Raw genomic sequence first — 13267 nt, 5'->3', positions numbered from 1 at the left:
AAGGGGATAAAAAAAATACATAAAAATGACCTATCGTGTGCTCTTCTTTCTCTTTGATAACAAGTTAACAAAATTAAAATATGATTAATAAATATCCAGATTTTGAAATGGCCTAGCACCTTTAATTTTTAAGATATCGAATTGCGGTTTCCGGTATTTTTTTCTTAACATTTTACACTCTTTAAAACTGTTTATATGCAAAATGGGGGTCAACAGCAAACCCACACTTTTGGTCGCTCGTCAGCCGCGTACGCGGGCAGGAATCTAAAAATCAAGTCCCTGAATTCTGAAACTAGAGGTGACGGGCAACAAATTTTTCCTCTACCATTTTTTGCTCAGATCAACCGTTTAAGCATGAAATGCATTTTGAGACGTCTTAAAATAAACACCCTGTAAATATTATATTTGGTTTTGACAGTACAAATTGCGCTTTCATGGACATATAAATTAAATTCTTATTATACGAGTATACATATGTATGTATAAGTGAACTGAACTGTGTTTTAGTGAGTATTCTCTGCGTGTAATTATACATATAAGGTTCTGTTAGAATGAGCTCATGTCCGTGTATTGTTTCACGAGTGTTGGTTTGGGGGGCTCCAGTGAGTTTTGTTAGCTGATTTTTGCGACCCCCCCCCCAAAAAAAAACAACTCTAAAACACCTCAGAAAAGAAAGAAGAAGAAAAACAAAAAAAAAAAGAGAGTGAGAGAGACAGAGAATTTGTGCGTAAGTTCGTGCGAGAGAAACTAGAAAAGGAAATGGTATTATTGCATGGAGATGGGGGGGGGCCACCCCCTACGTATATTCGGGTTGTTGGTGGATTCCATGGTGATCGTTGATTCTGTGTTAGTTAGGGTGTGCACCGATATTTCCTCACTCCGCCCCTTTCTCTTTCACCCCCACTCCTCCTCATCCTCATCATCAACTCTCTCTCTCTCTCTCTCTCTCTCTGTCGCACACTCACCAAGTCTAGTACACCGACCCCACTCGCTGCCTACAGAGTATACTCGTCAGTCTGTTCGCCGACTCGGTCGAGATATCATTGTCGTATTCTTAGATACAGAAATATACATTTATTTACGATAAAGTTTCGTCTATTTTTCACTTTTCTAATTATTCGATGATATAATTTTTTTAATTTATTAATCGACATCGTTTTCGTCAATAACTTATTTATTTCTACAATTATTATTATTTTTTTTCTTTAATTATATACATTTCGAAATTATCTTCTAAACTAAAAATATATACATACATACATATTTTAAGAACTTTTAATCATAAATTAGAAAAAATCCCCGGGAAGAGAAATATCATCTCATCAGAGCAAAATGAAAATGAACTGCCCAACAGGAGACTGAATTAAAGCAGGTAAATAGAAAATATTTAAATTAATAATTAACTTTATTAAATTTATTAATTTTTGTCGAAAAAATAAATTTTGGTTTTAGGTAGAAAACTTCCTTCCTTAAATTTTAAATTTTGTGTCTAAAAACTCCTTTTTTTTTTTAAAAAAAAAACAAAAATTATTAAGTTTTCATTGAACATCTCGTAATATTCAAATAAAAATATTTGATGATTTTTTTTTTAAATAATTTCAGGAGAATATTATTTTAGGGAACAAAATTTGGTTATTTTAATATTAAATTTGTTGATATTTTGGGGAATATGGAGGTGCGGTCTCAAATAAATACAACTTTTTTTGCTTTATACCAACGTTTCGGTAATTTTTACTACCTTCTTCAGGGTATTATAAAAAAAGTTTGTGAAGTTTAATGTAGAGCTACGAGTATATCATCAGGACTGTTGTCATCATCCATGTAGCTCTACATTAAACTTCACAAACTTTTTTTTTATTATAATGCCCTGAAGAAGGGTAGTAAAAATTACCGAAACGTTGGTAAAAAGCAAAAGAGTTGTTTTTATTTAAGATCGCACCTCGATATTCACCAAAAATCATCTATCAACAACGGTCGAAAAAACCTTAACCATCATTAAATTTGTTCTTTAAAGGGGAGTTAAAATTTTTAAAGTTCTTTAATTTACGTCAAAAGATATGTTAATTTTAAAGAATTTGGTTACTACCAAACCTTTGTTATCTGATGTTCAAATTAATGTTTTTTGAAGCCATGGATAAATTTTTTATAACATTAGAAGACCCCCCCACATTAAGGGTTCTTTTTTTTTAATAGAAAATCTATTTCAAATTTACTGTTTATTTAAGTATTATCAGTAAATCTGGGTTTCTAGTGTTTCTCTGGAGAGAGAGAATCTACTCTAATGTAACCCCACCCTGTAGGATATCATCAGACTCGTAATCTTGGCGGAAGATAGCTGAAACAGTGGACAACTCAGCCGGACATGGAGGGTTGTCCAGTAATTAAATGGTGGTGAGGGTTTCTTTTTCTTTTTGTGGGGGTATTTAAATTTTGCAGTTTCCCTTGGGTAGGAAACATTGATGTAGTTATGGAAGATAAGATACAGGAGGGGTACGTTGCTATGGCTAATCCTATAGCTGACTAAAGTAATCTAGATTGGAAAGCTTGATTTTTCTGATTGGTTTTTAAACCCTTGAACAGTGGGTGGTTCTCGGCCCCCCCCAAGGAAGCCTGATTCCCTGAAACTGGAGATATTATCCCACAGAACTTCTAGAGACAGCGTTTTTGATTAGTCGATGACCAGAGAGAATGGTGTGATCCCTTATTGCTGACTTTCTCGCTCTGTTTAGGGCTTCCAAGAGAATCTTTGATAGTTTCAAAATGTTGTAGAGTAGAATAGATATCCTGATTACAACCTCTTCGGAGAGACTTTTTCTTTTCTTTTCAAGGATATTTGGAGAAGGATGAGTTGGCACCTGGGAATGTTATCCTTAACTGCCAGCTCCCACTTTCCCTTTTAGCATTTACCTATTAAATATTATTTCATCACTAGAAGGGGGGGTACTCTAAGATCTAATAAAAAAAAAAAAAGTCACAGTCCAGAATCCCCAATCATTTAACCCAAAAAAATCCTAAATGACATCACTACTTTTTCCATTTTTTTTTTATCTAAAATTTGTTTGAAGCTGTATTTAAACTTCAAGAAGACCTCAATAATATCTCAGCATGGGCCACGAACAATAAGCTTACCCTGAATGTAGAAAAGACCAAAGCTATAGTTATTGGCTCCAACCCACTCCTTAAATCATTGGCTCCTCTTCCTAATCTTTTCCTTTACAATACCCCAATAAAATATTGTTCCTCTGTGAATAACCTCGGTATCACTTTCGATCAAAACCTATCCTGGAAAAACCATGTTTCCCAAATCTCTCGTCGTTCCATCCATATCCTTAAGCAGTTTAATAGTTCCCGTCAACTTTTTCCAATTAAAACCCGGCAACTCCTAGTTTCCTCTCTTATATTCCCCCATTTCAACTATGGTTGTTTGGTGTATGGCGGTCTTTCTGGTGATATTGAAGCTAAGCTTAAGTGCCTCATGAACTGCTTCATAAGATTTATTTTCAGCATTTCCAGAGACTCTCGCATTTCGCACTGCTACGATGAGTTGAAGTGGCTTTTTCCTGTCTATCGCCGCCAATATTTGTTGGCTTCTTTCCTTTTTCAAGTCATCCAGTCTCAAAGGCCTTCCTATATTTTTCAACTCCTTAAGTTTAAATCCTCCATCCATTCCCGTAACACTAGATCTCGCTCATCTGATCTCTATATTCCCTCTCACCGTACCTCATCCTTTGACAAGTCCTTCCTAATACGTGCTACCTCTTTCTGGAACTCCTTGCCTTCATCTGTCCACCATGCTCCTACCCTATCCATCTTGAAATCCCGTCTATTCAGTTATCTACTTTCTATTCAGCTTCCTCCGAAATTCTAATTGTTTTAATTTATTTCCTTAATTTCTGCTGTTTTATTATTTTATTTTTACTTTCATTTTCACTTATTATATTTTCACTTTTGTAAATACTTATTTATTTATTTAATTTCTGTATAATCACAGGCCAAACTGTTAAGGCCTCTATTTGTTCCTGCATTTATTCTTCGGGGACAATTGTCCCAGAATAATAAATTTCTTTTCTATTCTATTCTATTCTAAAATTAAAAAATTGAATTAATTAATTTAAAAGAAAAAAAATATTCTATTTGCTATTCACAATCTACAAAAAGCAAAAAAATGTAATCAGTGAATATTATTCAAGAAGACTTCAGGATTGGATCAGCTTGACGAGAGAAGAGCTGCCCATCTGGCAAACACTTTCGGTAAGGAAAACCGAGTCCTTAGGAACTTTACCCAGGAGCCGCTCTCCAGAATTAAGATTCTCAATTAAACGAATGAACCTAAAGCTAGAGGGCGAGCTCTAGAATGGTGGGAGCCACAAATAGATCTTTTGGAGTCGCGTTGGCCTTTAAGAACCGCCGCTCTCGCTAGAATCTATCTAACATACTCGCTGGTAAATTAAAAGTTTTGTAATTAATTGTATAAATCTTTAGGAAGGAATTAAAGTGAAAGAAGCTGTGAAATTCTATTGGCTCCTTACTGAATGAACGTCTAAATTAGCAAATAACTAATTCTATTCATTTTTGCAAGTTTTAATGATCATAAAGCCCTTAAATTGTTTTCTTAATTTTTGTCTAAACTGTGTAAATTTAATATTACAATTCCTCTTTTGTCCGTTTAATTAAAATCCAGGCAATGATTAATAAGAATTAAGAAGAATATCCCAGCGTTAATTATAATGTTGTAATAAAATGATAAACTTTGAAAAGGGACAAAATATTTTTCCTTTTAGCTGTTTTATTTCGACTAAATATTTAAACTCACGACAATACACTGTTGGGAAAATATGAAGTGAATTCCATCTGATAATTAAATAACGTTTCAGCTTGGATAGCCTGTCTTTCCGGTTTAGCCTGGGCTTTTACACAGGAAACTTGGAGGGAGGGAGGGGAATAAATTCAATTAAAAACAGAATCTTTACGCGGCTAAATATAAGACAACTGCTAGGATTGGAATCCAGAAAAACGAAGAAAACTTGGAAAAATCCATTCAGTAATTCCAGCAACTTCTGGAAAAATAGATTAAAAAAAAGAAGAAGGAAATTCCAAACAAATCATTTAATCCACGTTAATTTTTATTTAAAGTGATGAATCCCGAAAAATTGCCCACTACTTGAGAAGCGTAAACACTTCCTTCTTTTTTCCCCAGAGATTAATCTAATTTTGGAATGAGAGCCTCCAGAATGTAGAATAAATATGGACTTAGAAGCCCATTGTATGCCCTTCCCTACAGGAAAAACAGCTCTCTCATTCCTGTATCATAGAAAGATACAAGATAGGGGTCCGATATCAAGGGTATAATTGCAAAAGCAGCACTACAAAAATGGCAGACAGATTACAATAATGGTGATAAAGGTAGATTCTATAAAACTATGGCAGATCAGTTACCTAGACAACCATGGTTTAAGGGAACTGTCACTAATAAATGGGTTGTTACGACAATAAGCAGGCTGAGAGCGAACCACGCGGTGTGCGGATCGTATCTACACAGGATCAACAAAAGGTCCTCTCCTCTTTGGAGGATTTCAAACATGTAATAAAGATATGTCCACGTTATGTGGTAGAAAGGAAACGAATGTTTGACGATATATTTAGATGCACCATTTCGCTACGAAGACATTATATTCTCCACCAACATTTATGTGCTTAAGTCGATAGCAGAGCTAGCAATGAAATATGAATGTATTTAAAAGCTAAAGCCGAATTAGAATGAATGGAAGAAAATGCTTAGAGAAGGATTACGTGATTTTAATTTTGGTTAAGCTATAAGGATGGCAGGAGTACAGAGTGCTGCTCCATCCATTAGCAGTAGTTTATGTAAATAGCAGTATATAGTAGAATGATGAATGTGTGAAGCGAATGTATTTGTAGGTAAGAATGGAGAGTGAGTGATATTCTAGTGATAAGCACCTAGACGATGCTGGCTGTATGGCGGAAGCCAATGCCAAAAAAAAAAAAAAAAAAAAGATAGAGGCGAGTAACTACGAACTTCAGTTCCTATTAGGACCGTAAAAAATACAGCTTCAAGACGTTTATTTTTTGATGATAGCTCAAAATATCACGATTACTAAACTTGTGATATTTTCATGGAACTCTAAACTGATATTAAAAAAAGCTCTCATGTGATTTGGTGAAAAACCATTCCTATTAGGTACAAAAAATTTACAAGTACAACCCGTGCTACTCCAACCAACCTTGGCCCTTTATGGTTGTCGCTTTTATGTCCTTAGCTCCACACTCCCAATAGTTAAATATTAATAATTTGATGAGAATGTACCCAGCAATATTGATATTTCCAAAGATATTAACAATATTATATTAATATCTCGCATAGTTTAGTAATCAAGTTCTAAATGGTAAAGGAAATATTGTCTAAATTTGTCAAAGCCATGGATTTATAGATCTGCACAGATTCAGTATGTTTCAACGTTATGGAATCAATAAAGACAATACGGGAATAACGTGCTTTACTAATCTCCAATGCTCTGATAGTCGTATTAGCTAGCTTATATTCTACAAATTAACAATAGCGCTATTCAATGCAATAATATAGATTATATTTTCGATTATTGTAAAACATATTAAATTTCTTCCTGTGGTAATAGTTAAATAATTAATTAATGCAGATTATAGATTATGAATAAGGGGTAATAATATTTTGAACAAGAACTTGGAACGAGCACTGGGAACGGAAGTTCCAAAAAATAATTACACGCTGGATTCAAATTGGAGAGCTTCCTTTTTTTAAATAGTCAAAACTTGTGCAGTCAAAAAAAGGTTTTTAAGATTTGTTTAAAAGGTTCCCGTTGTATTTGAGTACTCACTTTTTTTTTCAGGGTCGTTTTTGAGTATTAAGTACTCTGAAATGACAAAACTAGCGATTGCAATGCAATGCATTCAGCATGTAAGACTCGTTTTCTCTTCTCTCCTGGTCATGGCCTCTGCATGGATGCACCCGCTTTAGGAACCAGAAAGTGCACCTTTTACCTTGACCAATAGATAGCTAGCTGGCTCTAAGTGTCTCTTACAGTCTTGAAGCACTAAGTTGCCGCAAATGATGGGTGTACGCTTCGTAACTAAGCTGCCAAATGATTGTTACTAGGTCCAGGATACATGTCCATGCATCCAGTTCTGGATGCCTAAAGACCACTCAATATGCCTAATAATGAAGACCTAAAGTTAGCTAACATAACAAGAAAGCTAAAAACTAACTAAGCTACCCTCACCCATCACTTCTTAGTGACATCGCCATTGTCACAGAAATGAAGTGAGACATTAAAGTAAAGAGCCCCCTCACTCGCACCCAGCGAGGGTTATTTGCTGGGTACTGACTGATCGTAAAGAAGAAAGTCCCCATCAGCTGATTTTGGTACTTTCTTAAGTGTAAACCATGGGGGAATTGTGGGTTATTGCCAGAAATTCTGGAACTGAAAAATCAGTTCAATGACTAGATTAGATTAGGGCAGCCTCGAGGCCACTGAGACTCCCTTTGGATCTATTGTGGCACCCCATATTTAGTGCTCGCTCTCCAGAAACCGTCCGTTTAATCAGACTCTTAATGGAGAGCGACTCCTGTGTAAAGCACTCAAGGCCTTGGTTATTCCTCCCCGAGGAAGTAACATACTTAGCTAGACAAGCCCCTCACACTGACATAAACACTACAGAACCTAAAGAAGGCTATCATCCGCCAAGTCCATATGGTGCATGTGTTTTCTGAGCTTACAGTGGGCCAGTTTAATAGGCCCTACAATTATCCTTATAGCTCCACGCGGCCTTGACTGCATTAATTCTGAAGTCAGCTTTGGCGAATAGCCTCTGAGGAACTCCTTCGCCTGTCTCTGCTCAATGGAGGCAAGCCACCACTTCTGAGACCTACTCTGCATCCATAGGTTAATTAGCCGCAGACTTAACACACTTCGGAACCCCAAAACAGGGCTCCAGGCCAGCGAAGCGTCCCGCAGTGCCTTCCCGGGCCAATAAATCTGCCACTTTGTTTCCCTTATGTCCTGAATGACCAGGTACCCAAGTAAATTGCGTTACATTATACATATTAATTTTAATATAATTACTGTTAAGCCACTGTAAATACGATCCACACCCCTGAAGATGACCTAGTCCCTAAGGTCGAAAGCTCCACTTCAATTACTTGGTACAAGATTTGGAAAAAAAATAAAAAATACTTAAAAACTAAACATCAAGCGACAACAACACTCTTTAGTTCAGTTAGCAGCCGACTAACATTTTTCTCCAACATTTTGGCGCGAAATAAAAAAGAAAAAAGAAGATGGCCGCCGCCCAAAGATTTACAGTTGTAACGCGTAGCAAGAATATGGTGTTTTTATTTCCCTGGAGAATGGGGTGAGACGAGAGGAGGAGGAGGGGATATTGCTCAACTGAACGACCACTGCCGTTCACCAAGGATTTGTAATAAAAATGCCAATCACATGTCGCCCAAAGAAGAGGGGAAGAGAGAGGGGAGATTGATCAAGAAAGAAATATATCGTATCTTTTCACATGATTTTTCTTTCTATCAGAATTTCTTTTATTTATTTATTACCGCCACACCGATATTTGGAAAGCAAAGTACCAAGGCTTTCATTTTGGAAAACGGGACAGACGATTGTAAATCAACCAGCTGTGAAACAGCGGCCTACATGTCATGAAAATAAATATCACTAACGTGTCACCATCCAGTTAGATGTCCTCGTTTATGTATGTGAGCATCTGGTGTGAACACATTCACCAGAATTTCTCTTACACCAATCTTTGAGATTGAATTTTCCACAAACTTGGAATGTATACTAAAAACAAAAAAAGATGAAAGCCTTCCAAGCTTTACTACATTATCAAATAGTACAGTTGAGAGAAGCCTGACGTCACAGAGCTCTCCTTGAACCCAAAAAAACTAGTTTCTGAAAAATTAAAACATTCAAAGCAACACGATAGGCTTAACAAATTTTTGTTAAATTGACAGAAAACTAAAAATAAATTATTCATTACACTTACAATTCCGTTAACATTTTTCGAACACAAAAATTTGGGCAAAAAATTTAATATTTTTTAAATATTAAATACGTCATTGAAGTAAGGGGATCGACTAAACGTTCCAATTCTTTAGCCATCCAGTCAAAAATACTACGAACACTTCTTAACGCTCCATTCTATATTTTTCTAACCTCACCAACCCATAATGATCTCAACATCCCTTTCATTAACGAACTTACTAAAAAAATTCGTTCCTTAAAATTTCATTCCTTTACAAGCAGTTCATCCTAATCCCCTTTTAATTCTCCAGGTAATCCTCCAAGGAGATTGAAGAGAAGATGGCTCCTGCGACATACTCTCCTCATAACAGTATAGTACATCTGTTCACGTTAACGGAGTGTCGCCACTGGGTGCCTTCTCCAATCTACATTCAAGACATTACAATAACGTCACATCCGTTGCAGTCGCAGATTTATAAAAAATAAAAGAAAAATACACAATTATTAAAACTACAGTATACAGAAAGAGGTGGAGTAAAAAGGGATACAATCAGTATTAATTTCCATTTTATTCGAGCGTTCAAACCACGAATTCAGACGATCTTAAACACATATTTCTGGTGAAAAGTCAATTTCAAAGTAATTGCCTATTTTTTCAGGCGGGCTTTACGTCTAACTACCAGTTTAGGTGCCGTCTATGGAGGCGATTAATAAACATACTTTACTATAAATTTCTCATATTAAATATAAAATAAAATCTAAAGCCTAGACCAGGGGAATCGAACCCACTAAACCAACAATACACCTTAGTATTGCGGGTCTAGCCTATAACCGCCTAACATACTTTACTGTAAATTTCTTTTTATTAACCATTAAATAAAATCTAAAGCCTAGACCAGGAATTGAACCCACTAAACCAACAATACATCCTAACTTTGCGGGTCTAGCCTATAACCGCCTAACATACTTTACTAAACAGTTCTCATTTTAACCATTAAATAAAATGCAAGGCCTGGCCACCGAGAATCGAACCCACTAAACCAACAATACACCTTACCATTGCGGGTCTAGTCTATAACCGCCTAACATACTTTACTGTAAATTTCTCATATTAACCATTAAATCAAATCTAAAGCCTAGACCAGGGGAATCGAACCCACTAAACCAACAATACATCTTAGCTTTGCGGGTCTAGCCTATAACCGCCTAACATACTTTACTGTAAATTTCTCATATTAACCATTAAATCAAATCTAAAGCCTAGACCAGGGGAATCGAACCCACTAAACCAACAATACATCTTAGCTTTGAGGGTCTAGCCTATAACCGCTCGGCGCTTAAGATTCCTTAGAATAAAATCTAATTTAATTAATAAAAAGTATTGTTTAAAAAAATAAATGGAAGTAAATGAAAAATACAATAAGGTAAAATAGAAAATAAACCACATTATCTTCCTATTAAAACATTAAATAGTTTTGTCACGATACTACTGTGGAATAGTCACAATCAATAGGAGGATGGTCAGAATCAATATTTTACTACTAGAAAATTTTTAGGTATTTACCAAGAATGTTGGTTATGTTAAATAGTGTAGTAAGTGGTCTAGGTGTAAATAGGGCAGGCAGGTGTGCCCCAGCCTGGTAATAAATTTTTCAATATATTTTTAGAGCTACCCGGAAGTTTCAATTTACCCCCTCCCAAAAAAACAGTTTTAACAAATTACTTCAAACCCAATGAAATAGTATGATATTTATTTGAAACAATCTCCCTTTACTATTAATATAAGGGCACTTTTGGCCTAAAAGGAGGCGTCAGCCTTTGTAATACAAAATTCCTACTTCATCGTATTAACAGGGATAAAGTCAATTAAATTCCAAATAAATTTTTCATATTCGTCCGGAAGTAAACTTTAATAAGTAAAGTTTAATAAGTATTAGTGAAGGTTTTTTTTGTTTTCAATATTAATTACTGTGATTTAGTAAGCATTGTGAATCCTTCTTAGATTTTTTATTATTAACAATTTTCGTTGTAAATTGAATTAAAACTTTTAATGTAGAGGTGAGCTTAAGCTTTACTCTAAATGATCATTTCTATCGATTCTAAGTGCGCTGAATGCTCCAGTGGAATGTTATTCTTCGTACTGATTAACAGAGAATTGTCCAAATTTATAAAACGCTTCCCCATCTATGCCCAAAGATGCAATCCTTCAACAAAATGTCCTTAATATTGTCCTACGTAATAAATACAATACGCCTTCGCCTTCTCCTTGAGTTCTACAACAAACTTTTCTTGTCACGTGACCTCCTCTCTTCCACAACTTTACCACTTAACCATCCACGTGCACCCTGATGCTCTCCTCTAGAGACAGCCAGTGTTGATATTGACTGCTGCTCCTATTCAATCCAGGTGGAGATAGAGTTACGTAGCCCTGCTTATTATATAACTCTGAGATAAATGTTTTATCACAATTAATAAATTAAAAATAAATAATCCCGTAGCATCTTACTCGAGGCTATTCTCGAAATTTTGGTCCCTCCTAAAAAAAAAAAAATAAATCATCCTATATTAAATCCATTCTTTTTAATCTGATTCTTTTCTTCGTCTCTTCTTTTCTTTCTGCACACAGACTTACAGAGTTTAGCGTATCCTGCGAGTAAACATCCCAAATCCCAGGAGTTTCTGTTTTTATCCTTTCTCTTTGACTGAACGAAGGATAGAAGAAAAGCTATAGGGATTACTCTTGCTATTCTATTTGCACATCAAAGAATAGTATCAAAGATAGAAGTACTGGTTAAAAATCAGACCACCAGTTCAGGCTTTGTTAAGTAAATTTAGAATTTTTGTTTAAAAAATATTTTCCAAAATAACAGCTGTATTATTAGGAAAGCTTTTTTAAAATAATTTATTTCCACTTTTTTATGGTACCGGATTTTTCCTGCTAAAAATTATAATCGAAAATCATCACCTTTTCTTTCGGCTAGGTGAAAGCAATATGGATCTAAATTCAAAACGGATTAGAGTAAGCTCTACTTAATACTCGATGAAAAGGAGGTTCTATTTGACATAGTTTCCATTTGAAGGAGTAGGCGGTATTTATAAGGAGAAAGAGCTGTCAAACGTCATCTTATATGTATCAAGTGATAAATATGATATAAAGGTTATTTGATTTAATATTATTCTGTAATAGGGATTATGTAAAAAAAAAATTCTTTGACACATTTGAAAAAAAATCTGGTATAGTCTATGGATTACTACAATTTTTGATTATACATTTGTTTAAACTGCACATTTTTTAAATTTGTGTGAAGTTGAATATTTAATTTTTAAGGTGCCACGATAGCCGAGCGGTTAAGAGACTAGGACCCGCAAAGCTAAGATGTATTGTTGGTTTAGTAGGTTCAATTCCCCTGGTCTAGGTCTTGGATTTTATTTAATGTTTAATATGAGAAATTTATAGTAAAGTATGTTAGGCGGTTTTAGATACTAGACCCGCAATGCTTAAGATGTATTGTTGGTTTAGTGGGTTCGATTCCCGGGGTATAGGCCTTGTTCATTTTATTTAATGCGATAATGTGAGAAACTTTTTATGTTTGCTAGCTGCCTCCACCTTTGAGATAACTTAATTCGGTAGTTTGTCCGTAAAGGTCGCCTGAAAAAAGTACGCATTACTTTATTGCGTATCTGAATAATGTTTATTTTGATTAAAAAAAAGAAGAAAAGTCGAACGTTGTTTTTTAAAGTAGGGCATAAACCTAAGGGCTATAAACTAGAGGAGTGCGCCCCCTAGAACCTCTAAATATGGGTGTGTGTGCATTAATTCCCCCCACCACCGCTGTCCGTACCTCAATATCTGGAATAGACATTACAACCAGAGCATGGCTGTATCAACTCTATGACATCATTTTTATCATGATAATAACGTCATAAAACTTATTACTTTTTTTTTATTATTTTTTGTTACATGATAAATATGGTATCTAAATATGTTTTTTATTACGTCAGCGAAATATCTTGATCATGTATAATATGCTGTTAAACTGCTTATAATCTATGCTGAAAACATGGGAGAATCAGCTTTTCCAGTGTATCAATGGGATTTATATTAAATAACTTTTCAAAAAGGTTTCTTAGTGGACTATAGAGTAAAGAAGCTGGAAGGTGGAAGACTTCCCGATGTTCTGGGGGGACTAGAAGAAACAAAAAATTAAGTTGAAACAGGAGTATCAGGAGTGCTG

At 35.1% G+C, this 13267-nt stretch overlaps 1 protein-coding gene across 14 annotated transcripts in view; it reads left to right on the top strand.

Moving 5' to 3' along the window:
• The first annotated feature begins 1007 nt into the window (after positions 1 to 1007).
• The window catches only part of LOC141447435 (5-hydroxytryptamine receptor-like), a 427009-nt gene continuing 414749 nt past the window's right edge, over positions 1008 to 13267 (top strand). For all 14 annotated transcript variants that reach the window (XM_074114951.1, XM_074114961.1, XM_074114960.1 and 11 more), the window contains exon 1: positions 1008 to 1372. The gene's annotated coding sequence lies outside the window, so the exon portion shown is untranslated. The remainder of the gene's footprint in view (positions 1373 to 13267) is intronic.

Source organism: Rhodnius prolixus, unplaced genomic scaffold (genome assembly GCF_049639745.1).
Source record: "Rhodnius prolixus isolate KJV_2025 unplaced genomic scaffold, Rpr scaffold_7, whole genome shotgun sequence".
Classification (NCBI taxonomy): Eukaryota; Metazoa; Arthropoda; class Insecta; order Hemiptera; family Reduviidae; genus Rhodnius; species Rhodnius prolixus.
Note: the sequence above shows the minus strand (reverse complement) of the source record. Positions and strands in the feature narration are given on the sequence as shown.